Here is a 27,831-nt window from a genome sequence, read left to right on the forward strand (position 1 = left end):
GGCCACAACAGTGAGAGGCCCGCGCACCACAAAAAAATAAATAAATAGAAAGAAGAGAAAATCCTCATTTAATTTAATGAAAATGTTTATCCCTCTTCTGTTTTTGAAAAACATACTAATCTGCTTTCAGAACTCACTTTTAATTCTTAGGCAGTAGATTATCTTCAAGTGATTTATTTTTATTCTCTAAGTTTTCCGATCTACCTTGAATGTAAGAATCCGTACAACTCATACCGTCGGAGTTCACTTCTGTGCATGTCGGCAAAGCCTTAGGTCTCAGTTTCCTCGGTTGGGAGGATTCTAATAACTTATCAGGACATAATTTGCTCTGTTGGCTATTTTGTTAGGAAGGGAATAGGTCACTTGCAGGGGCCAATCAAGTGCTAAATAAAAAGACCTGTACTTCAAACTAAGAATGCACAGCTTTAAAGAGCATTCAGAATGTTCTTGGGCATTTTTTCAGATGGGAGGAACAGACAGAATTTGGCCTGTCTGAGAACAAAGAACAAACCAGCTTCAGGTGGGCAGTATCCAGTTCCGGTCTGACAGCTTCTTGGCAAGTGTTATACGTATCAAGCTCGACTGGATGGAAAGGAGGACCTGAGGGGAAACACAGCAGAAGAGTGGGGGCAGGCAAAAGAGAGAGGGAGGCCCCTGGAGGGGCCTAGGGAATCCACACTGCCCAGCTGCTTCTGTATTTATGGTGCAGCGCCAGCGCCATCATGTGGTCATCAGTGGAATTTCAGAGGAAGAAAGGAATTCTTTCCCCACTACCTTTGAAGAGTGGAATTAAAAAAAACAGTCACCCAAAGGGCCTGAAAAACTTTGAGAAGGATATCACCGTATAATTCTTTTCCATTTAAAAGCTGAAGGGATTCTTGACATCTCAATTAGTAACACATCTGGAATCGTGTTTGTTATCCAGATACCTGTTATCTGTTCATTCATGGAACATTTATTAAACACTGTGCCAGACCCTGTACTAAGCAGGAGAAAAGCAGGCGTCATGGTCTCGTGAAGCAGACAAACCTGTGAACAAAATATTAGAGCAATACAAGTACTGTAATGCAGGACTGAAAGAGACACTGACCCTGAAAAGGAGCCAAGTGGGAGATTTTAATATTTACCAGAAATGCTATGATGTCCCCTCCGCCCCTGCAATTTGGTGCTATAATCTTATTCCCTGAAAGGCCTGTGTTGATCCTATTGCTTGTGTCACTTGCCCATACACTTTTTTTTTTTAACATCTTTATTGGAGTATAATTGCTTTACAATGGTGTGTTAGTTTCTGCTTTATAACAAAGTGAATCAGTTATACATATACATATATCACCATATCTCCTCCCTCTTGCGTCTCCCTCCCACCCTCCCTCCTGCCCATACACTTAGAAAAAATCTAGCTATAATTATTGATTGATCGATGGATTGACTCAGTAATTATTTATTGAGATCCTACTATATGGCAGCACTGTTGTTAAGTGCTGGGAGATAACAGATACAAAGGGAAAAGACAGAAAATGTTTCTTCTTTTGTTAAGCTTGTGTGTGGGGAGTGAACTGTTAAAAAAAATGTCATATATGTCATGTATATAAAACATAAGCTATTTTCTTTTTGCCTATTTATTTTTGTTTTTATTTTATATTTCCCACCCATGTCTGTTGTTCCTTACTTATTAGCTTGTGAACAATTATTCTAAGCTATTTCAAGTTAGTTTGAGATTTTTAAATCAGCTTGGCTTCTTCCTTAAGTATTCTGGGAAATTGATTTACCTTTCCTCCTCAGAAGGGCACTTGGGTTTCGTTTATTTGTTAAGCCACAAAGTCAGAATTTGGGAGAAGACTTCTAGCTTAGCTCTGTTAAATGCTTCATTTGTCAGGTTTACTTCCTCATCTCAGTTTCTCCTGGCTGCTTTAGGGTCATGCATGTAATAAACATGAATGGTATCAGAATTTTGTAATCAAAGTAGCAGATCTTCGGAAGCTGGCAGCACGCTGCATACACACCCAGCCCCTGCGCCTTGGCACTCACAGCCATCAGGGAGAGGATTGCAGCCTCAGCCCCTCAATCACACAGAGTCGGCTGTCTTTCCATCTGCTCCAACTTTGGGAGCCAGAGCAGGGAACGGGGACTCTTCTAGTGACCTGAAATGAGAGAAAATTTAAATAATCATACTGAACTCACTGGAGGAAGGGGCCAGGATGCCCAGAGTTTCCGCTTCAGGCTCAACTACTTTCCCCAATTTAATCAACCCAGTGGCTCATACCTGTAAGCCTATCAGCTTCCTGTTCATTGAAATTTGCAGGGAGTTTTTTTTTTTTTTTTTAATAAAACTGAAGCTAAATAGAGATTATGTGTTATTTCATATAAAGTACAGTTGTAAATTCTATGCTGTGGTAACTTTCTTTTAGCTCCAGGTGTTTCAGACATTAAACACAAAACCAACTTTATGCTCTTTATGAATTTCAAGGAAAACGTCTTTTGATTCATAGTGCCATCTGAGAGGAAAAAAATGTAATCTTTGCCAAAAAAACCAAACCTGTCATCAACAATAAAAAAAAATCCTTTGCCTAAATTTCTGTATATTTACATGACCTGGTCACAGTTCTTAAAAATTTACAGTCTACATACATTTTATAAAAAAATTGAAACATTAAAAAATTCTCCTGTGTATCGCTGACTCAAGCCTTTAAAGACATAAATCTGATCTGTGTATGCTTCTACAGAGAACAGTTGTTTCATCAGAATTTTAAACGTGTTATTGGTCACTATTAAAACAAGTCCAATAAAAGAACTGAATCCTCATTTAAAAATACATACTTAAAATATTTTTCAGACTTTAAAGCATCACCCAAAAGCATGCCTTGAAATTTTATTTCTGAGGTCTTTGCATTTAGGACATATGAACCGACGGTTTTCCCTTTGTGAAGAGCAACTGTGCTGTTCTCATCCTAGCATGCCTCTTCAGGGTATTAACTGCTTCCAGAAAACCATCATCAGTTGAATCGATGAAGCATCCTCACTGCACAACAGAACAGGATGTACTGATGAGATAATCCTTTCCTTTGTGAAGGGCCAGTTTGAGAGACAGGCTGGATTAACGGCATGCATTTTTAAGGTCGCTGTTCACAGCCAGCTTCATTAAACTGTATTAATAATCTTTGCAGTTTTATTGCAGCAACAACTGGTGAACATTCTGTTGTCAAATAAATAGGCTTTTATATTAAAAATGGATACTATTCTCACAGTCATATATTTTTAGAGAACTTATTTCCCTAAAATTTTCCTCAGCCTGACCCTAAGGTGCCTGATCTGTCTGATGAAGGTCATCAGTAGTGTAAACAGATGAGATAGAATCTTCATGAATAAAGTGACACTTTCTAGACCCATCCCTCTCAACCTCCAAGTCTATACCAATTTAACAGAGTCTTGAATTGTCTGTAAAATTATTTCAAAATATAGGTCTCATCTATATGTTACTCTCATGGCCTAATTAATCAAATACTACAAAGAAAATGACACTGTTTTGTATCCAAGGCAACAGTATAGTATATTGTGCCTTTACTAGGGTATTTTTGAGCTTGAATTTGAAAATCAAGTATCAATTCCATAGCCGTAGCATTATTTACTCATTTTCATGAAGGATAAGAAGGCTTGTATAACTTGACACTGAGAATAGAAAGAGTTATTTAAAGATTATTGCTCTAGTTCATTGCTTAAAAAAGTTCCTCATCTATGTCATGTAATAACAATAATAACCGCAGGGCTTCCCTGGTGGCGCAGTGGTTGAGAGTCCGCCTGCCAATGCAGGGGACACGGGTTCGTGCCCCGGTCCAGGAGGATCCCACATGCCGCAGAGCGGCTGGGCCCGTGAGCCATGGCCGCTGAGCCTGCGCATCTGGGCCCCGTGCTCCACAACGGGAGAGGCCACAACAGTGAGAGGCTTGCATACCTCAAAAAATAATAATAATAATAACCACAATTAAATAATAACATTGTTGTGGTCCTAAAACACTGTGTGCTAGATACTGTTTTAGGCACCTCACATATACTAACTTATTTAGCTCTTATGACAGTGTTATGAGATTGGTATTATTATTATCCCCATTTTATTGAGGAGGAAACTGAGTCACAGGAAGGAGGAGTAACATTCAGAGTCTCATAGAGAGGAGGTGGTAGAGTCAGGACAGAGTCTTGTCACATGCTCTTCCCGCTAAACGAATCCTCTCTATAATCTTTTTTTTTTTTTTTACATCTTTATTGGAGTATAATTGCTTTACAATGGTGTGTTCGTTTCTGCTTTATAACAAAGTGAATCAGTTATACATATGTTCCCATATCTCTTCCCTCTTGCGTCTCCCTCCCTCCCACTCTCCCTATCCCACCCCTCTAGGTGGTCACAAAGCACCGAGCTGATCTCCCTGTGCTATGCGGCTGCTTCCCACTAGCTATCTATTTTACACATGGTAGTTTATATCTCTCAATGCTACTCTTTATCTCTAGGCTGAAATCCTCCTTCAACTTCATATCGGGCTGCAGACCATCTCTTCCTGAAAGCCCACCAGATCATCAAATTCAGCACGTTCCAGATGGCGCGGAGGATCTGCTGCCAGGTACCTGCTGCCTCCACCCTTAACTTCGGTTGTCTAACTTACCTTCCCAGTTGTGATGAAGATGCTGTCCGTCTCTGCTCTTCCTTCCCCATCAGTGCTTGCCTCACTCATACTTGGTCCCAGCCAATCCCATATCCTACCTATGAAACACCTTTAGCATCTCTTTCCTCTTCCCTATCCCCAGGCTCCATTCTCTCCGAGGCATTGCTTATGTTTAACCTGGACTTTTGAAATTGACCTTGAGTGGTTCTTCCTATCTCCATTTTTTCTTCTCCAATGAATCCTACACATTAGTCGCAATGAAACTTACGAAAACATACTTCAAATCATTCCTGCTAAGAAAATCCTAGTAGCTTGCCTATAAAATGAATACTAAGCTCCTAAACTTTCCACTGTAGGTTGTTCATATGATAACCTCAACCTTGTTTCATTCCTTATTGCCATTGCATCCTTCTGTCTCTGCCTATCTGTTTTTGCTTGTGAAATGTTCTTTAATCTTATTTTGTTATGTCTGATCCACCATCCCAATACCAACCCATTGCTTCCACCTCACCATTGTGTCTCTCCCACGTTCTAGATGAGATGTCCACTTGTTTGGCCAAATCTTCTTTCCTAATTTTTCAGGTCTCTCCCTTTCTCTTCCTCCCCTTCGCTAAATCTTGGTTCAAGAATTCTTGCTTAGGCTAGAAAAATGCTTCCTAACTAACCTACCTAATCTCCTTCATTAAACCCACTCAGCATTATCACGTCAGGGTAACAGTATCAAAACACACACTTTCACCTTGTCAATTTCCTGTTCAAATGTTAGAAGGGCTTCCTATTTACTACAGATCAAACTCCAAAGAGGACACCATATGACACAACTACAGGGAGACCCATTCAGGTTTTATTCTGTTGGAGTCCTCAGACTTCTTAGTTTAGCCTTAAGCAGTATTTTGAGAACCAGTAGTAGAAATGTTATTATATTACAACCTGCCCCTCCACTCTCCCGGCCCCCGCAAGGCATACACCATCACCAAGAGAAGATGGGCCATTACCTTCAGGTATGTTGGGGAAGCATTGAGTCAAATAGGTTCTCCTTCCTGGAGGATGTTCAGATGTCTTCCATATGCTAATGTATATTAGGAATCTCCAAAAAGAATGTCTATGGACAAGAGTTGTTTTTGTTTTCCTCAGTCACTCTTTGGTATTTCCCAGTACACCAGAGTCTCCAACCTAGAGTTTAGGAAAGCCTGCCCTCCACGTTCTCTGATCCTGTTGTCACCCCAGGTCAGAGGCCACCTCAGAACTGCCTTCCCGACCATCTTGGTGGACGTTGCCATCCCTCCTCTATGCCGTCCTCCTGTTTTATTTTCTTCATAATACTTGTCACAATTTGATGTGATGATGCTTGTTGCTTCTTACTTATTGTTTGTTGTTTTTTTCCTCTAGGATGTAAGATCCAAGGGAACCAGCATTCTGTCTTGTCTGTTACTATCTTCTCCACGTGGGATAGTACCTGATACACTTAATGCGGGGTTTTTTTTTTGGAGGGAATATATGTTCCAGTCAAAAGCCTTGCTTGTGTCCATCTCCTTGTTTCTCTCCCTACCTAACTGAATTTAGGCTTATGTTACACGGTTGAAATAAAAGTTTCCTCCTCTCTGAGGTTTTCCCTGATGGCCTGACTCATCCCAAGTAATAGCTTTTCTACTGAACTTCTGTAACGTTAGTATTTGAATAAGTCAATTTAGTTTGAACAGTTAATATATTTTTACATAGAAATGCTACCTTATTCCCCCAACTATAGGGTATTTGCCTTGTGGCCAGGATTGGTGTCATACGTTGGATATCTCCGAAATAACCAATACATGGCTTCTCAGGTAAGCAATAAATATCTGTTACTTGATTGAGTAGATATTCCCATTCTGTTCCCTTGAAGGATGCAGTGTCATGCTCGTATGTGGATTGGCTGGGAGGGCTCCATCCTAGCAGGAAGTATATCCCCTGCTGGCAAGGAGGTAGAGAGAGGGTTTCTACAGCAGGAGAATCTTAGGGACTTGCTTTGAGTTCTCCTGTATGTGTGCTTTCTGGCATTTCCATGTGTTTGGTAAGTCTTCCTTGCCAGTAGCTACGTGGAACAGAAGAGGGGGAAAATCCCCCTTCTGGCCTACAGAAAAGAAATTGACAGAGTATGATCAGTCATAGAGAGGGGGAATATGGACCTTGCAGGGAAGCAAAGGAAAATGTACCTCTCCTCAGTTTGCAGAAAGGTAGTTTGCACTTAAACAGCAATTTTTAAAAGTGTGTATGTTATGCTGTTTTGAGAACCTGTTTCCTTCAAATGTTTATTTTACAGTATTTCTACACACATTATTTCATGTACAATATGACAGAAAAAATATGGAAGATATAACTGATCAAATAGTTTTGCTAATAGCCAAGAGGTTTTCAATTTAAATATGATGGATTCTGTTTGGGTGGTGCTATACATTCTCAACTTTAAAATTATTTCTTATTCTCAGAAGAAGTATCTATAATTGGAAGGAGTTGTGGTAAAAAGGTATAATGAAGAAGTTAGGGAAAGAAGGGAGTTTGGGATCGAATAATACAGTATGAGTGAAAATTCTTGTCTCGTGTATACGTAGAGGGTCTTAAATTCAGCAGTGCCAGCAAAACCTCTCTGGCGTCAGGGACCTTGGATTGAGATGTTACTTCCTGTAAGAAATCAATAGGCACGTGCATTTTTATGTAAGTCCCTTCAATATTAATCCATCTTTAAAATTATCACAGCAATTCCATTTCTTTTATGTAGAAATAAGATGTTCTTTGTTGAGACAGATTAAGCTCTTGGGTCTTCATCCAAGTGATGTGGCTTAAGAACATCTGGAGAACCTACCCTTGTTTTCTTATTAATGGAAAGCTTGTAGGGCTTAGTGATTTATAACTTCTGTGTATACTAACACACCATCTGATTTTTTTCTTTTTTTAGAACTTTATTTCATTTGGAACCTTTATGTGATGATGTAATATGCCACATACGAAACTTTCCTAATGAGAAAAGCCAGTATTTCTGCCGCATGTCAGATTGCATAGCCAGGAGGGGCATGATTTGGAGCAGACTCCACCTAAGTGTTTGGATCTTCTGGAATGTTGTCAGGGTGCTAGTTTCAGCTTGTCTCCAACCTTTCCATCTCAGCCTAGCCTGGGACCTTAAGATGAAACCTACCCGCAGGTGGATTTGGCAGAGCTTTGAGATACTCTGTGAGAGAGGGAAAAAAAAAAAAAAAGCGTTGGGTATCAAATACATTTGAGGAATTGCAGAATTCTAAATCTGATGTTTGAAAACTCTCACGGCTTATTAGCATATTAAGGCTTTGAGAATTCCTAGAGCTCTACAAAGTTGGGTCTGTCTTGTTCCCTGTACTTTCGCGTCTTCATCTCCCACGTCTCTCTGTCACTCTCTAGCAACTCAATTGATAGGGGTTAGGCACAGGCACTTGGGTTGTTGGGTTGTTCCCCGGCTGTTGGGTAATCGAGGAGGCCCCAGTGAGATGACTGGAGCATTTTAGCTCTGTTGCATGCGCCTCTCATCCTTCAGCAAGCTAGCAAAGGCATAATCTCCTGACCGTCACAGAGACGCAAGAGCCAGCAAGCCCTTCAGTGTGCTTATATCAATTTGCTAATGTTCTATTGGCCAAATCAGGTCACATGGCCAGGCACAGACTCAGAGCAGGCAGGCACTGCAACGCTACAAAGCAAAAGGTGCCGATACAGGAAGAGGTGAATAATTTGGGTTACTTTTGTAAACTACCTTATGTGTTAGAACTTTAAATTTTTTTTGTTTCCTTCTACTAGAATATAAGCTCCACAAAGGCAGGTTTTTTTTTAAATCTATTTTGTTAACTACTTACTTTTATTACTTAGAACAGTGCCCTGCACATAGTAGGTACTCAATAGATATTTGTGAATGAATGCATAAAAATAAACCCATTTAACTGTGTTTAAGCCAACATTTTCAAATATGTTTTTCAGTTGATCCCATTATTAGTGGAAAGCCAGATGAAATTTCATTGGAAAGTAGAGATCCTTCGGATATCTATGCCTTTCTTACTGAGGATGGAAACTCCAGTAATTAATGGACAATGATGATCTTTACAAAGAGAAAAATCTCTCAGTATTTATTTTGCCTCCTTTCATTCACCTAACTAACTTAAGTTTTAGTAAATGGCTTTCATGTATCAGGTGTGTACTAGATGCTCATGGTAGTGGAGAGCGAGAATACAGCTCCTGTCTCTGGGAGGTCTCAGATGAGTTGAAGAACAAACCTATAAAACTGAACTTTGACCAATATGATATGTGCCATTGTAACGTTGTTAAAACAGCCCCCAAGAACACAAAGGAAGAAGTGTTTACATGTGCCATAAGATATGAGAGAGAGCATTCTACCTTTGACCATCATATCTATTCAGACTGATAAAGTCACTCTTCTCACACAACTTGCATATTGCCAACATAGCTGTTCATACCATTTAATCTCTTCGCCCATCCACACATTCACCCTTGTTCTCTGTTCTTTCCAAATCCTACCCATTCTTCAAGTCTGACCAGCAATGGAACATTCTCTGAGGTTGCTTACAGTTTTCCCCTGAATTCCATAGCATTTATTGTCTGTATCATAGTCATGTGTAATACCTACAGACATCTATTCTACTGTTTTTTAATTGACTATTTAACCCTCCTGTTGCTCACCTTTTCATGTGTGACTGTTTTGTCTTTTCAAAGAATTAATAACCATCTTGAAGGTAGAGTTTGTGTTTCTTTTCTGGAATTGCTAAAAATAATGCTTGCTATAATAGGTGCTCTGATAATTAATTAGAAGGATATACTGAAAACTGAAAGTTTTAACTTCCATTCATCACCTAATTATGGTCAGGCCTGACAATGCATGTGAGCTATTGGCTGTCAGTACAGAAATATTTCTACTTAGAACTGGTGTTTATGTACTGTCTTTATGTTGGAAACCAGTTACTACTTTATATGAAGCTGCAACCACAAGCCAGTATTTTTAACAGGTTGAAATAAAACTGACAAATATTAAGAGGTTTGGAAATGGATAAGAGAAAATTTTAAAATGGTGAAATGGCAAACTATAAATGCACAGGGAGTAAAGAGATTTCTCTACTGGCAAAGAATATGTTGAAAAAGGGAACAAAGGAAAAACAAAGATGTGTTACCTGCTGATTTTTGGCTCCAGAGCAGCGCAGTGAAGCATTTGTCATCTGTCAATTAGTTTTGCAATTTCTGTACACCTGCATATTCTATCCATTAGCCCCATAAGAGTGCCCTTTAGTGGGAAATTTTGCTTAACATGGTACTTGATGTGTGGGAAACTCCCCAAATAAACCACAAAACAATCAAGTCAATTCATTTAGGTTGAGAAGAATCTGAATCTTACATTTGACTTGGAGGCCCTTGAAAAAGGCAAAAAGGATCTCATCAATATTCCAAGTATTCACTGAAAGAAACTGCTCCAAGTCATAGTAATGATGATAAGGGAAAGGAAATTGTTAGTTTACTCATAGTCATAGTAATTAAAGCATAATAATCTATTCAGATCCTATTAAAGACTGTGTCTCACTCAATACATTTCCAGGCAGGTTTTAGGCCACAGCCCATTCAAAACTCCTTTTTCTTAAGTTCTACAGTCTAAGGAATTTCTTGCACTCATTCATGGCTCTCTGATATTAGGGGATGGGTGCTGTGTACAGCTTATGATTCATAAGTTTATTGCTTATGAACTTATTTCCCATTTTAAGTGAATGCATTTTGTTGGAGGTCTCATTGGTATCTGTATGGTATGAGTATTCATCTTTAAGCCTTATCCTTTTGGAATGAGCTGACTATGGACGTCTCCACTTGCATAGTTGAGAAACCTGTTGCTGGACTCAGAGTAATCTCACAAAGGTCAGAAGCCTGACCTGGAATAATTTCTTTACCTCAAAAACTGATATTAGCTACAGACATCAGTAAGCACACAGTATACTAGAGCACATACAATTTTTTAAAAAAGAAATGTTATTTTTGCTGTATTCTATTAAACTTGAATTTATTTCATTCTCACATTTTTCCTTTCATTTATGCTATATGTAGGTATTATAAGGAAAAAGATTGTTATTTGATTACATTAAGATCAGTCCAGTCCTAGCTAATACAATAAGACAAGGCAAGACTGAGAAGGAAGATATGAAATTGTCTTTATTCACAGATGATATGATCATCTATGTAAAATATCCAAAAGAATTTACAAAATAACTCCTGGAACTAATGAACAATTACAGCAAGGTTGCAGGATACAAGGTTAATATACAAAAATCATTTCACTTCCCTATGTACTAGCAATGAAAAAGTGGAATTTGAAATTGAAACTATAATACCATTTATATTAGCACCCCCCAAAATGAAATACTGAGGTTATAAATCTAACAAAATATTTGCAAGGTCTATATGAAGAAAACTGCAGAACTCTGATGAATGAAATAAAAAAAGAACTAAATAACTGGGGGAATATTCCATGTTCATGGATAGGAAGACACTATTGTCAAGATGTCAGTTCTTCCCAACTTGATCTATAGATTCACTGAAATCTCCTTCAAAATCCCAGCAAGGTGTTTTGTGGATATTGACAAACTGACCCTAAAGTTCATATGGAGAAGTAAAAGACCCAGAATACCTACACAATATTGAAGAAGGAGAACAAAGTTGGATGACTGACACTACCTGATTTCAAGATTTACTATAAAACTACAGTAATTAAGACAGTGTGGTATTGGGGAAAGAATAGACAACTAGATCAATGTAACATAATTGAGAGCCCAGAAATAAATCTGCATAAATATAGTCAACAGATCTTTGACAAAGGAGCAAAAGCAATACAATGAAGCAAAGACAGTCTTTTCAACAAATGGTACTGGAACAACTGGACATCCACTTGTGAGTAATGAATCTAGACACAGTTGTTACACTCTCACAAAAATTAAATCAAAATTGTTCATAGGCCTGTGCATATAAATTTAAACACAAAATTATAAAACTCCTAGAAAATAACATAGGAGAAAACCTAGATGACCTTGGGTATGGTGATGACTTTTTAGATACAATACCAATGACATGGTATATGAAAGAAATAATTGATAAACTGGACTTCATTAATATTGAAAACTTCTGTGAAAGATAATATCAAGAGAATTAGAGGATCAACCAGAAACTGGGAGAAAATATTTACAAAAGGTGCATCTGATGAAGGACTATTATCCAAACTATACAGAGAACTCTAAAAACTCAAGAAAACAAACAACCTGATTAAAAAATGGGTTAAAGACCTTAAGAGACACCTCACCAAAGAAGATTTACAGATGGAAATAAGCATTTGAAAAGATATTCTTCATCATATGTCAATAAGGAAATGAAAATTATAACAACAGTGAGAAACCACTACACACCTATTAGAATAGCCAAAATCTAGAACATTGACAACACCAAATGTCAGTGAGGACATGGAGCAACAGGAACTCTTATTCATTGCTGGTGAGAATGCAAAATGGTTTAGCCACTTTGGAAGACAATTTGGTATTTTCTTATACAACTAAACATACTCTTACCGTACAATACAGTAATCATGCTCCTTGGGATTCACCCAAAAGAGTTGAAAACTTATGTCCTCACAAAAACCTGCACATGGATGTTTATAGAAGCTTTATTCATAATTGTTCAAGCTTGGAAGCAAGCAAGAAGTCCTTCAGTAGGTGAATGGTTGAATAAACTGTGGTACGTCTAGACAATGAATATTATTCATTGCTAAAAAGAAATGAGCTTTCAAGCCATGAAAAGACATGGGGGAAACTGAAATGCATACTACTAAGGGAAAAAAGCCAACCTGAAAAGGGGACATACTGCATGATTTCAATTATACGACACTCTGGAAAAGGCAAAACTATGGAAACAATACAACGATCAGTAGTTACTGGAGGTTGAGAGATGAATGTAGGAGGACAGAGGATTTCTAGGGCTCTGAAAATATGTGTAATACTATAATGATGGACACATGTCATTATGCATTTGTCCAAACTCATAGACTGCACAATGCCAAGACTGAACCCTAATGTAAACTGTGGGCTTCAGGTGATTATGATGTGTCAATATCAGTTGTAACAAATGCAGTACCCTGGTGGGGGATGTTGATAACGGGAGAGGCTGTGGATGTGTGAGGGCAGGGGGTATATGGGAATCCCTGTACCTTCTTCTCAATTATGCTGAAACTACTCTAAAACAACCAAGTCTTAAAAATAAGTCTATTTTAAGAAAGTGTAGATAAAACAAAGTTAAATATTAGAAAATCATTTTCAACATAAAAAGCGACATGAATGTGTAAGAAAAATAAATACGTTCCTCCCTTCACAGGGCAAAAGACATGAGTTTATAAAATTAGAAATGCAAAGTTTAGAGTGTTATGCCAGCTCTCACCTACCAAACTGACAAAGATTCTTTTTAAAAACATTTTTTACTTTTAATACACTTTTTTTAGGTTACACTCCATTTATGGTTATTAAAAAATATTGGCTATATTTCCTATGTTGTACAATACATCCCTGTAGCTTGTCTTATACCCAGTAGTTTGTACCTCCCACTCCTCCACCCTATGTTGCCCCTCTCCCCCTCCCCACTTGAAACCATTAGTTTGTTCTCTATTTCTATGAGTCTGCTTCCTTTTTTGTTATATTGGTTTGTTTGATGTATTTTTCATATTCCATATATAAGTGATATCATACACTATTTGTCTTTGTCTGACTTATTTCACTTAGCATGATACCCTCCAAGTCCGTCCATGTTGTTGCATATGGCAAAATTTCATTCTTTTTTATGGCTGAGTAGTATTCTATTGTGTGTGTGTATGTATACACCACAATGTATACCACATCTTCTTTATCCATTCATCTGTTGATGGACACTTAGGTTGCTTTCATATCTTGGCAATTATAAATAATGCTGCTAGGAACATTGGGGTACATGTGTCTTTTCAAATTAGTGTTTTTGTTTTTTTAGGTATATACCCAGGAGTGGAATTGCTGGATCATATGATAGTTCTATTTTTAGTTTTTTTGAGAAAACTTCATACTGTATTCCATAGTGGCTGCCCCAGTTTACATTCCCACCAACAGTGTACAAGGGTTCTCTTTGCTCCACATCCTCACCAACATTTGTTATTTGTGTTCTTTTTGATGATAGCCATTCTGACAGGTGTGAGGTGATATCTCATTGTAGTTTTGATTTACATTCCCCTGATGATTAGTGATGTTGAGCATCTTTTCATGTGCCTGTTGTCCATCTGCATTTCCTCTTTGGAAAGATGTCTATTCAGTTCTTCTGCCCATTTTTAAAATTGGGTTGTTGTTTTTTTGATGTTGAGTTGTATGTGCTTTTTATATATGTTGGATATTAATCCCTTATGGGTCATATCATTTGCAAATATTTTCTCCCATTTAGTAGGTTATCTTTTTATTTTATTGATGACTTCCTTTGTTGTGCGAAAACTTTTAAGTTTAATTAGGTCCCATTTGTTTATTTTTGCTTTTATTTCCTTTACTTTAGGAGATGGATCAAAAAAGTATTGCTGTGATTTATGTCAAAGAACGTTCTGCCTATGTTTTTCCTCTAGGAATATCCAGTCTTACATTTAGGTCTTTAATCCATTTTGAATTTATTTTTGTATATGTTGTTAGATAATGTTCTAATTTCATTCTTTTACATGTAGCTGTCCAATTCTCCAGCAGCACTTATTGAGGAGACTGTCTTTTTCTCCATTGTATATTCTTGCCTCCTTTGTCATAGATTAATTGACCATAAGTGTGTGAGTTTACATCTGGGCTCCCTATCATGTTCCATTGATCTGTGTGTCTGTTTTTATGCCAGTACTATACTGTTTTGATTACTGTAGCTTTGTAGTATTGTCTGAAGTCAGGGAGTGTGATACCCCCAGCTCTGTTCTTCTTTCTCAAGGTTGTTTTGGCTATTCAGGGCCTTCTGTGTTTCCATACAGATTTTAAAATTATTTGTTCTGGTTATGTGAAAAATGACATTGGTAATTTGATAGGGATTGCGTTGAATTTTCAGATTGCCTTGGGTAGTATGGTCATTTGAACAATATTGATTCTTTCAATCCAAGAACATGGTATATCTTTCTATTTGTGTCATCTTTGATTTCTTTCATCAGTGCCTTATAGTTTTCTGAGTACAGGTCTTTTACCTCCTTAGTCAGGTTTATTCTTAGGTATTTTATTCTTTTTGATGCAATGGTAAATGGGATTGTTTCCTTAATTTCTCTTTCCAGTAATTCATTGTTAGTGTATAGAAATGCAACTGATTTCTGTATATTAATTTTAAAGTTAAAATAGAATTTACAATGAAGACCAGAAACAGGGGCTCTCATTTAGTTCTGGAACAATTCTAAATTGATACCATATTTTGGAGAGCATTTTTATACCATATTTTCCTTCCATTACTTTCTGTAAAAACTTATTCTCAAACATTCAGTTTGGTATTTGGAGGACGAGAAGCATAACTCAGTCTTGTGGTCTTTTCCTCCCCTTTTTCCCTCTTCTCCTTTTCCCCCTCCCTCCTTCTCCTTCTTCTTCTTCTTCTTCTTTTCCCCTCCCTACCTCCCTGTCTCCTTCTCTTAAATGTTGAAAAATGGGAGGTATTTAGTCAGTGAAGACCAGTGTTGAAGTTTATATCTATCTCTTCTCTAGTACAAAATGTAGATAATATAGAAATTTTTTTTCTGGATTATTTTTCTTGCCAAATGGTAAGGAGTTTTTCAAGGCCACTCTAAAGACTTCCTGCCTGTGTACTCTCGGCTCATTGTACCTCCAAGTTTCTGGCATAAACCATTGAAAGGAATTTTTAAAAAATGTGCTCTAGGGCTTCCCTGGTGGCGCAGTGGTTGAGAGTCCGCCTGCTGATGCAGGGGACACAGGTTCGTGCCCTGGTCTGGGAAGATCCCACATGCCGCGGAGCGGCTAGGCCCGTGAGCCATGGCCGCTGAGCCTGTGCGTCTGGAGCCTGTGCTCCGCAACGGGAGAGGCCACAACAGTGAGAGGCCCGCGTACAGCAAAAAAAAAAAAAAAATGTGCTCTATTAAATTTGATAGGAACATTTGCATTTTGTAGAGAGAAGATTCACACATGATATATTTGATTTCAAGCTTTCGCAGACTTCTTTTAATTTTTCACTAATATCACAGGGCAGAAACTAGGGACTTAAGAGCCATTTGGTTACTTTGCCTAGTCAGACAAGCTTGGGATTCCTGGGGAGAGGGGCATTCCAGTGGGACAAATAGATATGCAGGTATGCACTGGACACAGAATTACTGTGCGTATATATTCAAGACTGATGTGGACTAACAGTAATCGCACTTGCTCAGAGGCACATTTTGACTGCCCTGGATTGTTATTCATTAAATGTAAGATTTCCTAACAGTAATCTAATTCCCAGCTTTGAAAAGAGAAGCAAATTTAGGAACTTGGAATTTTCAGAACAGAAAAAAAGGTATCTCTTGTCAATTCCAGACTTTCTTCTCCTTAATCAGAATTCTTAAACTATAATCTTTCTTTGTCTTGTTCTTACATCAGTCTTTGTTGGTGAAATTTCTAAATTGGAGAGAAAAGTGAAACTATTGTCAGGACAGATTTCTCAAAGAATTTGTGGTACTTTCCTCATCAAGTGTATTTATAACTAACAAATCTCAAAATGTAACTGTAAGATCTTTCATGTGAGGATGTGAGCATGCTTAATTAACAGTAATTAAGCTTCATGTAACATATATTTTATGATCAATTTAGTGGTAGACAAACAGAGGCTTTAAAGTAATGCAGACCTCAAACTAGGCACCATCTCGACTGGATAGCAGATATTCTGTGCTGAGTACCCGGGACAACTCTCACATGTGGAAAGCTGAATTTCAGGGAAACCAGCTTTCCTAAAATTAACGTCTCTGTTTTTAGGGAGCAAAAGAATATCCTGGGAAAATTTGAGAGAAATTAAACAAAAAGGATGGAAGCATTTTAAGGAAAAGGCTTATGAGTCTCTTGGGAGAACAAAGTGCAAACTATAAAACAACAGACAAAAATACATACAAAATGTTAAGAGGAAATACCGCAAACATTTTTACTCAATTACTGGTTCAATATGTGTGAGATTAATATCTTTCTATCTCCTGCCTATACCCCTTTCAAATAGGAGTGGGAAGAGGGGAAGGAGCTGGCACAGACCAGAGATATTTTCTTGAAGTTGCAGAAGAAGAAGGCTTGTCTGGGACCAAATATCTATAACCTCTGGTTTTCTTAGAAATAAGAAAGCAATTTTTCCAAAAATCATTTTGCTAAGAAATCCAGTCTTTATTTCTTTTTTAAATACATGATTAAAAATCTTATTGAAATGGCAGACCATAAGGGATGTTGAAGTATTTTGGAATATCTAAATGCTTCCAGCTGCTATCTTAATTTTAAACTATTTCTTAAAGGGGATTTCCAGGCTGTTGGCAGCAACAGAATAGAATTTCTCTGGTTTTTTTTCTTGTTTCTGTTTCTATTATTGGATTTCACAATGTATCATATGATTTCCTTTGGAGAGGCAATAAAATGCATTCATTTGGAAATTATATTATTTCTTAATAATGTAAAAGTATATATTTACATTAGTTTGGAGTTATTCAAGTTGGTGGAAATGACATATTAAGATACAGTGTTCCCCTACCGATGCTAGAAAATCAGAACTGGAAGGAATGTATTTTGCCAAAAGACATCATATAGAGAAAGATTAAACTGGGGTTAGACATCAGGTGCCTTGGCCTGGTCTCTTAGGAGTGCCAAGGTTCAATCTTTGTGGTGCCCGGCAAAATGTACCCAGAAAAAAAGAGTTCCCAGATTTCTGAAGGTGGTGTGTAGGAAACAAAAGAAGGGGGTATTATTCACTAAATTTCCTCTAATCTAGGTCCTACAACTCTGATTAGCAAACCTGTAGACTGAAGTTAGTCTTGCATACCAAAGATTAAAGAAGTGTCTATCATATGTCTCCACCATATTCAAGGTACCAGTTTTATCTCCCACCCCCATTTCCTTAAGAGAGAATCTGCAAAATCTATAATTCTGAGCTCTTCCTTCTGGTCTAAGCTGACTTCACAAGTAGTGAATGCGAGACATCGCAATCGATTAGATAGTCTCTCTCATGAGTTTTGGAACGAGGCCATTGAGAGAATGAATTAGTAGTCTGTGGAGACCAAGGTGGAAAATTATGTAGTCCCTAAGATGAAGGCTGTCATTTTAGGTTGGCTTTCACGGTGTGCAAATATTATAAGTCAGTCCACAGAAGAGGTAATACCCCAAGAGAAGTAGAGGGAAGGAACATCGCAATCAGAGAGGCAGAGACAGGCAGATATCGCTCTCAGGATGTTCCTGAGTGCCTGCTGTGTTCGTACTGTGCTCCAAGCTGGGCAAGGGTTGGGGTATGTGGTAGACTTATGAGGCTCCCAAAGATATGTCCATGTCCTAATTCCTTCTACCTGTAAATGCTACCATATTTGGAAAATGGGTTTTCACAGATGTGATGAGAATCTTGCGATGGAGAGGTCATCCTGGATCATGTGGGTGGGTCCTAAATGCCATCGTGAGCATCCTGGTACAAGAGAGGCAGAGGAAGATAAGACACACAAAGAAGGGAAGGAGGCAGTGTGACCAGAGAGGCAGAGATTGCAGTGATATGGCCACACGTCAAAGGATGCTGATATCCACCAGAAGCTGGAAGGGCCAGGGGACAATTTCTTTCCTAGAGCCTCCAGTTGAAATGTGACCCTGCTCACAGGCCCTTCTTCAATTTTGTCTCATGAAATTGAGTTCAGATTTCTGGCCTCTGGAACTCTGAGAGAATAGATTTCTGATGGTTTAAGCCACCAGGTTTGTGGTAATTTGTTACAGCAGCCATAGGAAACTAATACAGGGATTTCCTTAGCATGAAATAAAACATCCTTTCTGTTCCCAGGTAGTCAAAAATCAATTAGATGGGAAAATCAAATACCCAGTTAACTAAAAAAAGAGTAATAAAGTCCTTATTGAAGGGGCTGGTTAGCAAATGGCCACGAATTGACAGAAGAATGAACATGAGTTCTTCTAGTGAGTTCTAAGATGTGTGGTAGGGATGGCATTAGAACTGGACCATGAAGTCAAACACAATTAGTTTGAACTGAGAATATTTAAAAATGTCAGGTGACAAAGCCCATAAATGCATGATTAATACATTATAGCTTCCTCTCTCCTCAATGAAAATAATGTATAAGAAACAGATTGAAATTAAAGTATCCCTTAGAAGATGCTAGGCAAGCCTGTGAGCAAAGATCACTGTGTCTAATGATAAAGGTAGGAATTTCTGTAAAACTTCCTCATTTACAAAAGGCAAAGCAAACATTCTCAAAATTATAGAACAGATCAAAAGTGAGGTCTCTTTTTAGAATTTGATTTTAGCCTTATCCTCTTTTTTTCCTCCCAATGATGTGAAAATGCACATTGGATGTTATTAAACGTGAAAATGACTTTTCCCACCCCATCTATCTTCTGGATTATCTCATTTTTTCTTGTGGTTGATTCATTGCTTCTTCTTTACAGGAAAGGAGACAGGGCGATGTATTTATTGAAAAGTAAAATCAAGGGCAAATGACCACGTGAATGGAGGAGGAATAGAGTTCAAATTCATAATAAATTAAAATGTATTACTTTCTCATCTCAAGGCTGAGAAACTCCTGTTTAGTTGGAATGTTGAGGATAGAAATTCTGTAAGACGTAAGCTCTCACAGGTTATGGTCATGGAACACTCCCACCTTATTACCTTCCAGGGCTGCTTTCTGCTTGTATCTGTCAGCTATATCCCCAGTTATATTAAGCTGATCCTTTCCAGAAAGGAATTTAGTAAGTAATATGCTTAGATTAAAAAGTGCCAACATAACATTACACATGGAAATTCCTGACGATTCTGAGACAAATTTGGGTTGCGTAAGATATAAAGATATCAGGCCAAATTCCTCAGAAACTATTACCACGGAAAACCACTGCTGCTTCAAAATAAAAAAGAAAACAAAGCAAATTAGCTCCGGTATACATTGTAATGCTTACCAATATCCAGTTCTCTCTCCTTCCTGGGCGTGAGGGAGACTACCCTTCCCTGATCCCTGGCAATGAGATGGGGCCATTGACTTGTTCTTGTCCATGAGATATGATCGGAAAAACCTCTGTGTGGTTTTCTCCTACTTCTCCTGTCCTCTGAAAGGAGTTCTGAAACCACATTTTTTAAATTATGAGCTTCCATCAGCTGCAGACTTTGTGGAGTAGAACAAAGTACTCTTGTATCAAACATTCAGAGTTAATGAGAAATAGCCTTTGTTGTATTAAGACGCTTAGATATCAGAGTTAATTTGTTACTGCAGTATAACCTGCAGTTTATCCTGACTAATTCTATACTAGTCAACCAAATAAAGAAGTAGACAAACAAAAATTTATGTTTAAAAAAAACTGGAGAGAAACATACCTGGCTTAAAGTAGTGTGAGTTTGCATATACTTTTTAATATTTGTATATTTCCATATTTATTTGTATATATCCATATATACACACAAACTACTTTTATGAATGGATAAATTATACTTTAAAAATCATTATCTCAAAAATCATACTGAACACAAAGTGAAGACAACCACGTTGTACTCTTAGAGATCTTTGTATTCTCTCTTTTAGTCCTGTTCCCAAATGTTTGCAAATAGAATATACTCTAAAGATAAGCTGGCTTTTATCTATTGCCACAGTTCAGATTTCATATTGGTGGCTTCTTCCAAGTGGTTCCTTAAGTGGTTCCAGTCCTTAATTCAAAAATGTGATATTTTCCAGCATGTTGACACTCAGGTTGTTTCATTAGCTCTAGAATAGTGTGTTATATGAAGAATAGAGGAAATTGTTGAAACTAGTCATTGAGGCTTGTGTTCATTCTCCCCTTAATCTTATTCTAAGAGATGGAAAATCCCTCCATGGGTCCTCTGCTTAGGGACCTGGCATCACATAAGCTTTCCTCCTTGTCTGGAGTAACAATTTCACCTTGGGAGTGAGAATAATTAACCAGTATGGAGATGTCTGTGGGTATGTGTGTGTGTGATGGTTTACCACAAATGCTATGTATTATTCTTCCATCCTCAACTTTTCATTTTTGCCTTTTTAGGTAACAGAGTTAGTTGGTTGCATTAAATATTGTTTTGATTGTTAAATGTGTTAAATACAGCAGACAGTTATGTAACCATAATTACTATACAAAAACTGTAGAGATCTACAAATCGATAAAAAAAAATGACAACCCCATAGCAAAATAGACAAAGGACATGAGCAAGCAGTTTACAAAAGAGGAAGCCAGGATGCCCATTATACATATAAAAGATATTCAATTTTGCTAGTAATCAGGAGAATGCAACAGAGAAATGCTATTTTGTAGCCATAAAATTAGGCATAATTTTAAAATCTAATAATGATAAGCATGTTGAAAAAGTGAATTCTAATACATTGTTATTGGAAGTGAATATTGGTACAACCAACTTAAAGAACAATTTGGAATTATTTAGTGTTATGATTTGAATTGCGTCTACCCCCCAAAAGATATGTTGAAGTCACATTGTGAAGTACCTCAGAATGTGACCTTATTTAGAAATAGGATTATTGCAGATGCAAACAGTTAAGATGACGTCACACTCGAGTGAAGCGGGCCTCTCACCTAACGTGAGTGATGCTCCTGTATGGAGATGGCTGTGTCAGGATACAAGGAGAGTGCCATATGACATGGAGGCAGAGATTAGAATTATGCGGCCACAAGCCAAGGAAGGTCTGGGGCTGCCAGAAGCTGGAAGGGGCAAGAAAGGTCCTCTCCTAGAGCCTTGGCCCTGCCAACACCTTGACTGCAGGCTTCTAGCCTCCTGGAACTGGGGGGACAACACGTTCCTGTTGCTTTAAGCCACCCAGTTGCAGGTACTTTGATATGACAGCCTTAGGAAACTAATACATCTAATGAGGCTGACAGTGTGCATACCGGTGATCCACAATTCTACTTACCTTTCTCCCACATTCAAACCAAGAACCTAGTGTTCACACTGAAGTCTTCCTAAAGTATTCGAGGGACCTCAGTGATAGATGTTTGTATGTACAGAAAGACGGTGGTGAAGAGCAGTCAACTAACCTGGTTTCAGCTCCTTACCCTAGCTTCAACCAGAGTTATTTGGTTTTGGTTCTGATTAACATTTCCCTTGAATAAAGTCTTCCCTGACTAAAAATAAGCTTGAAAACAACTGGAATAAGAAAATATTCTTTTGTAAAATGATGACATTTCCTTTATAAAAGCTCTTTGATCTAATTTAAAGCTTTTTCTATTTTCACTTGCTTTATTGTGCTACTATTTTTATCTCTGTACTATACATATGATATTCTTATTTTAGTGAAACCTTTTCTCCCTTCTGGTATTTTTACTCCTGTGTAAGTCTAGTTTCACCCTTGACACATATTGGTAGTACGAATGTATCTGTTGTATTAATTAAGATTCTATTAATCACATTTTTGTTAGCTATTTTTATTTTTTAAGTAAATATTATTATTATTTTTTAAATTATTTATTTATTTATTTTTGGCTGCATTAGGTCTTTGTTGGTGCACGTGGGCTTTCTCTAGTTGTGGCGAGTGGGGGCTACTCTTTATTGCGGTGCGCGGGCTTCTCGTTGCGGTGGCTTCTCTTGTTGCGGAGCATGGGCTCTGGGCACGCAGGCTTCAGTAGTTGTGGCTTGTGGGCTCTAGAGTGCAGGCTCAATAGCTGTGGCTCATTGGCAGGCGGATTCTTTTTTTTTTTTTCTTGCGGTACGTGGGTCTCTCACTGTTGTGGCCTCTCCTGTTGCGGAGCACAGGCTCCGAATGCGCAGGCTCAGTGGCCATGGCTCACCGGCTCAGCCGCTCCACGGCATGTGGGATCTTCCCAGACCGGGGCACGAACCCGCGTCCCCTGCATCGGCAGGCAGACTCTCAACCACTGCGCCACCAGGGAAGCCCTGGCAGGTGGATTCTTAACCACTGTGCCACCAGGGAAGTCCCAGGAAATATTATTTTTATTTCGTATTGGGGTGTAGTTAATTTACAATGTGTTAGTTTCAGGTGTACAGCAAAGTGGTACATTTATACATATACATTGTCCATTCTTTTTCAGAGTCCTTTCCCATATAGGTTATTACAGAATATTCAGTAGAGTTCCCTGTGCTATACAGTTGGTCCTTGTTGATTATCTATTTTATATATAGTAGTGTGTATGTGTTAATCTCAACCTCCTAATTTATCCCTCCCCCCGACCTCTCCCCTTTGGTAACCATAAGTTTGTTTTCAAAGTCTGGGAGTCTGTTTCTGTTTTGTAAATAAGTTCATTTGCATCATTTTTTTAGATTCCACATGAGTTATATCATATAATATTTGTCTCTGTCTGACTTACTTCACTTAGTATGATAATCTCTAGGTCTATCCATGTTGCTGCAAATGTCATTATTTCATTCTTTTTTATGGCTGAGTAATATTCCATTGTATATACGTGCCACATCTTCTTTATCCATTCCTCTGTTGATGGACATTCAGGTTGATTCCATGTCTTGGCTACTGTATTGTAAATAGTGCTGCAGTGAATCTTGGGGTGCATGTATTTTTTTCTTTTTTGCATGTATATTTTTGAATTATGGTTTTCTCCAGATATATGCCCAGGAGTGGGATTGCTGGATCATATGGTAGTTTTATTTTTAATTTTTTAAGTAAACTCCATACTGTTCTCCATAGTGGTTGTTCCAATTTACATGCCTACCAACATTGTAGGGGGGGTTCCTTTTTCTTTACAATATCAATCAAGAGTCTGTTAATCACATTTTTATTAGCTATTTTAAATAATTTATTAACAATTGTAACCAGTTTTGGATGGCATGAAATATGGATCAAAGTTCATTATTTATTTACTTATTTTTGCATATGAATATCCCATTTTTCCAGCATGCTTTGTTGAAAAGATTATCCTTTGCCACTCAATTGCCTATGTAACTTTGTTAAAAATCAGTTGACCATGTATGAATGAGTCTGTTTCTGGACTCTTTATTCTGTTCCATCAGTATATTTGTCTCTCTTTAGACCAATATCACACTCTTGATTACCGTGGCTGTGTAATAACTCTTGGAATGAGGTAGTACTCTGACTTTGTTCTTTTTTTTTTCAAAGCTAATTTTGGCTATTCTAGGTCCTTTGAACTTCCGTATAATTCAAAGTTATGGATCATAGACCTAAATGTAAAACCTAAAACTGTAAAACTTCTAAAATAAAGCCCAGGAGAAAATTTTTGTCATTGCATGTTTAGGCAAAGAACTTTTACATATGATACCAAAAGCATGGTTCACAAAAGTAAACATTGATAAATTAGATTTTATCAAAATTAAGAACTTCTGCTCTTCAAGAGATACTGGTAACAGAATGAAAAGTCAAAAAATAGGAGATATATTTGTAAATCATATGTCTAACAAAGAACTTGAATTACAGAGTATTAAAGAACTCTCAAAACTCAATAATAAGAAAATAAACAACCCAATATAAAACGGGAAAATAATTTTGAAAAAAACACCTCATCAAGTAAGATATGTAGATGGCAAATAACAACATGAAAAGATGTTTCATATTTTAGAGAACCACAAATTAAAACCACAAGGAGATACTATCTCATACTTATTAGAATATCTAAAATTAAAAAGATTGACCATGGCAAGTGTCAGGGAAGATATGGAAGAATTTCAACCCTCATACACTTCTGGTAGGAATATAAAATGGTATAGCCACTTTGGAAAACAATTAGGCAGTTTTTTATAAATGTAAGCATGTACTACCATATGATCCAGTCGCTCTGTTCCTAGGTTTTTATCCAAAGAAAAATAAAAGATATGTTTATACAGTGATATATGAATACGCAAATGTTTATAGTGGATTTATTTATAAACTGGAAATAGTCCAAATGCCCATCAACAGACAAATGGATAAACAAATCGTGGTACATCCGTACAGTGAATACTACTCAGCAATAAAAAGGAATGAACTGTTGATACATGCACCAGTGTGAATTCTCCTCTAGGTTTTCTTTTGAAAGCATTTTCCCCTTACTGTGTTTCAGCAGCACTACAAGTCTCTCACTTCCTCAACTGTGACCATCTCATTCCCATCTCTTTGCTTACGTTGTTGTTTTTATCTAGAACACACCACCTCCTCTTTAGTAAGCTAAATTATATTCATCTTTAAGGTTCCAATTTATACTTCAGCTCCTCTGAGAAGCTTTCCTTGACCATGTATGTCATTTTTATGTGTTCCTGTGTGATTCTATCAGAATAGCAGAGTGTGATTTAATCTAGAAAGATGTAGATTTTGGTGTCAAGCAGACCTCTCTCAAAAACTCCAGTCTGTGCTTTCTTAGCTGTTTGACCTGGAATAAGTTACACTGCCAGGCTAAGCCACAGTTTTCTTCAGTTGTCAAGTGATCCTATTAAGTTTTATGAAAATTAGAGGAGAATAATGCATATAAACCATTTAGCATGGTGCTCAAGGTTTTTTTTTTTTTTTAGTATTCATGATAGCTTTATTTTACTGAATGTTTGTTTCTTGTTTATCATTCTCTACCATAACATATAACATAAGTTCTGCTTGAGAAGAGCTGTCTTTCTTATTAATGGTTGCATCCCTAGAATCTAGTAAAATGTCTGGCAAATAATAGGTGAATGAATGTAAGGATGAAACTTAAGCCCTTATTTTCTCATTAGGAAAGATGTCCCACTGTTATCGAAATGCTGTCCACTCTCGTAATCCTCAGGCTGCCACAGAAGCAGAAGCAGCCCGTGTCCAGTGTGGCTCACTCCCTGACTGCAGTTAATTGGCTCAGGGATTGGTTGCCACTCTAACTGGACCAATACGTCTGTGGCTTTAGGTTTTTCACTTTGGCTCAAGAGATCACTGGTCTAATCTTTCTTTGTGGGGTGGAGGCTGTAAAATGTAAACCTTGGGAGTTCTCAGTGACCTTATTTTTTGCCACACTGGAGGGAAAAAAAAGACTACACTGAAAAAAATAGTGAAGCTATTGCAAGGGAAAAGGACAGTGGACATTGGTAGGAGTGGGGGTGATGGGGTAGCTGAGGCTTTGCACTTAGGGAAGTAAAGGCTAAAGAGTAGTGAGATTCGGGTAGTGATTTTTCATATTACCTAATTTTCACTCATTTTATCTTATGGTTGGTGGGGTCTGAGGACGTTTGGTTCATTTGAGCATTGGTCCAACATAAGTAGAGATTTTTCTTCTTAGACATGGGATTAGTTACAGTTTCTTAAGTCCTGAAATCAGTGTTACTGCTCATTGATGAAAACAAATGAGACAGCTCATGCCTGTTTAACACTTTCAGTTTTCCTTATTTAAGGCCAAATTCATAAAACAAGTAGAGAAGCATTGTAGTATTAATAGATTAAAAGTTTTAACAAGCCATTGTCTATATCTCATAATCCAGTACATAAACATTTTGTTGTTGTTGTTTTAAGTACACTGTAGTTATCCACAGAAGGCAAGATATTTAGCCCTAGATAAAGAAAAAATATTTATAGCCTTTCCAACTCAAATGTAGATCATACATGTGTTAGAAGACCATTAAAAAGCAAACATGGGGCTTCCCTGGTGGCGCAGTGGTTGAGAGTCCGCCTGCCGATGCAGGGGACACGGGTTTGTGCCCCGGGTCTGGGAAGATCCCACATGCTGCGGAGCGGCTGGGCCCGTGAGCCATGGCCGCTGAGCCCGCGTGTCCGGAGCCTGTGCTCCGCAACAGGAGAGGCCACAACAGTGTGAGAGGCCCGCGTACTGCAAAAAAAAAAAAAGCAAACATGTTGTCTGATTCAAGGTTAGCAGGTTGAAGGGAATTATAAACTGATTAGGAAAATTCTCTAAGAAATTCGGACGTCTCTGATGAGGATTTGACCTAACCACTAGGCTGAGACATTGATGCTTTTTATCCTTCAGTTTATGTATTTTGAAAATCTCCAGGCACCTGGAAAATCTTAGACGGTTCCCTTGTCCCCAGGCTTATCAACTTTTGCAAATCAATGCCTGCAGGCCATCATCGCAACCAATTAGCAGTCAGCCAGGCTCTGTCTCTCAAAGCCAGTTGAGGCTCAGCTGGGAACAACCTGCCATACTCAGAATAGAATGATAGGGCATCTGAGAAGATTATATATGCTGTTATCAGGATAAATTCACATATGTTCTTCCCAAAATACTCCTAAAGCACACATCCATTTAAAGATGTAGCTCATGTCATGAGAAGTAGGAAATGTCATACATCAGCTGCTATTTTATTTTCTTTGGGGGGAAAAGTGGCATGAAGAATTCAGAGTAACAGGCTACAATGATCATTTAAAAATTCTGGCTCTCTCATTCACAAACATTCTCTTCTTTGACTTTTCCTACTTTTCCCCCATGAGCCTCTGCTTCTCTGTCTGTCTCTCTCTCTTAAAGTCTGATGTTACAAATAAAGAAATACCAGAAGAAAATGGGAACCCATTGCCAAGAAGATCTGCCAGCAGATTTTTATTCAGACAAATTCCTTTTTAAAGAAAATTAAATAAATCTTGTGGGCTCCTACGTTAGAGTTCCATATTTAGAATTCTTGATTGGTATCTAAAGGTAGATCATAGTGCAAATAAACTTGGTAATATGTAATAGAATATGGAATGGAATTGTCTTGCTATCTTGAAATTTCAGCTGAGCCTCTAACTTAGGACAATAGGTGGGAATTTATCCATATTCTAGAAAGATCTAGCTGCTAGATACACGCATCCAGGACTTATTAACGAGAGAAGAACTGATCCAATGAATGTGACCACCTCTAGAAATCCAAGAGGAGGATCCCTTGAAAGAAGCACTTCGGAGAAGGGAGAGCTCTGACTCTTCTGCTTGCAGGGGCAGGGAAAGGAAGAGGTTTGGCCCTGATCCCCACTCACATTCGGACCCAAATCAGGGAAGCTCTCAGAGAATACAGAGTAGAAATGTGGTGCCTGTAAAAAGTAGAATCTGCCTTCTTCCTGCCAACT

General features: G+C 37.9%; 1 long non-coding RNA gene across 1 annotated transcript in view; it reads left to right on the forward strand.

Annotated features, from left to right (window-relative positions):
- Positions 1-27,831, forward strand: part of LOC117203768 (uncharacterized) — a 399,299-nt gene that overhangs the window by 30,011 nt on the left and 341,457 nt on the right. Inside the window, exons 9-10 of the long non-coding RNA XR_007477754.1 lie at positions 4,501-4,610; positions 6,400-6,472. This is a non-coding gene — a long non-coding RNA (uncharacterized LOC117203768). The remainder of the gene's footprint in view (positions 1-4,500; positions 4,611-6,399; positions 6,473-27,831) is intronic.

The sequence above is a fragment of the Orcinus orca genome, chromosome 6 (assembly GCF_937001465.1).
Source record: "Orcinus orca chromosome 6, mOrcOrc1.1, whole genome shotgun sequence".
NCBI classification, from domain to species: Eukaryota; Metazoa; Chordata; class Mammalia; order Artiodactyla; family Delphinidae; genus Orcinus; species Orcinus orca.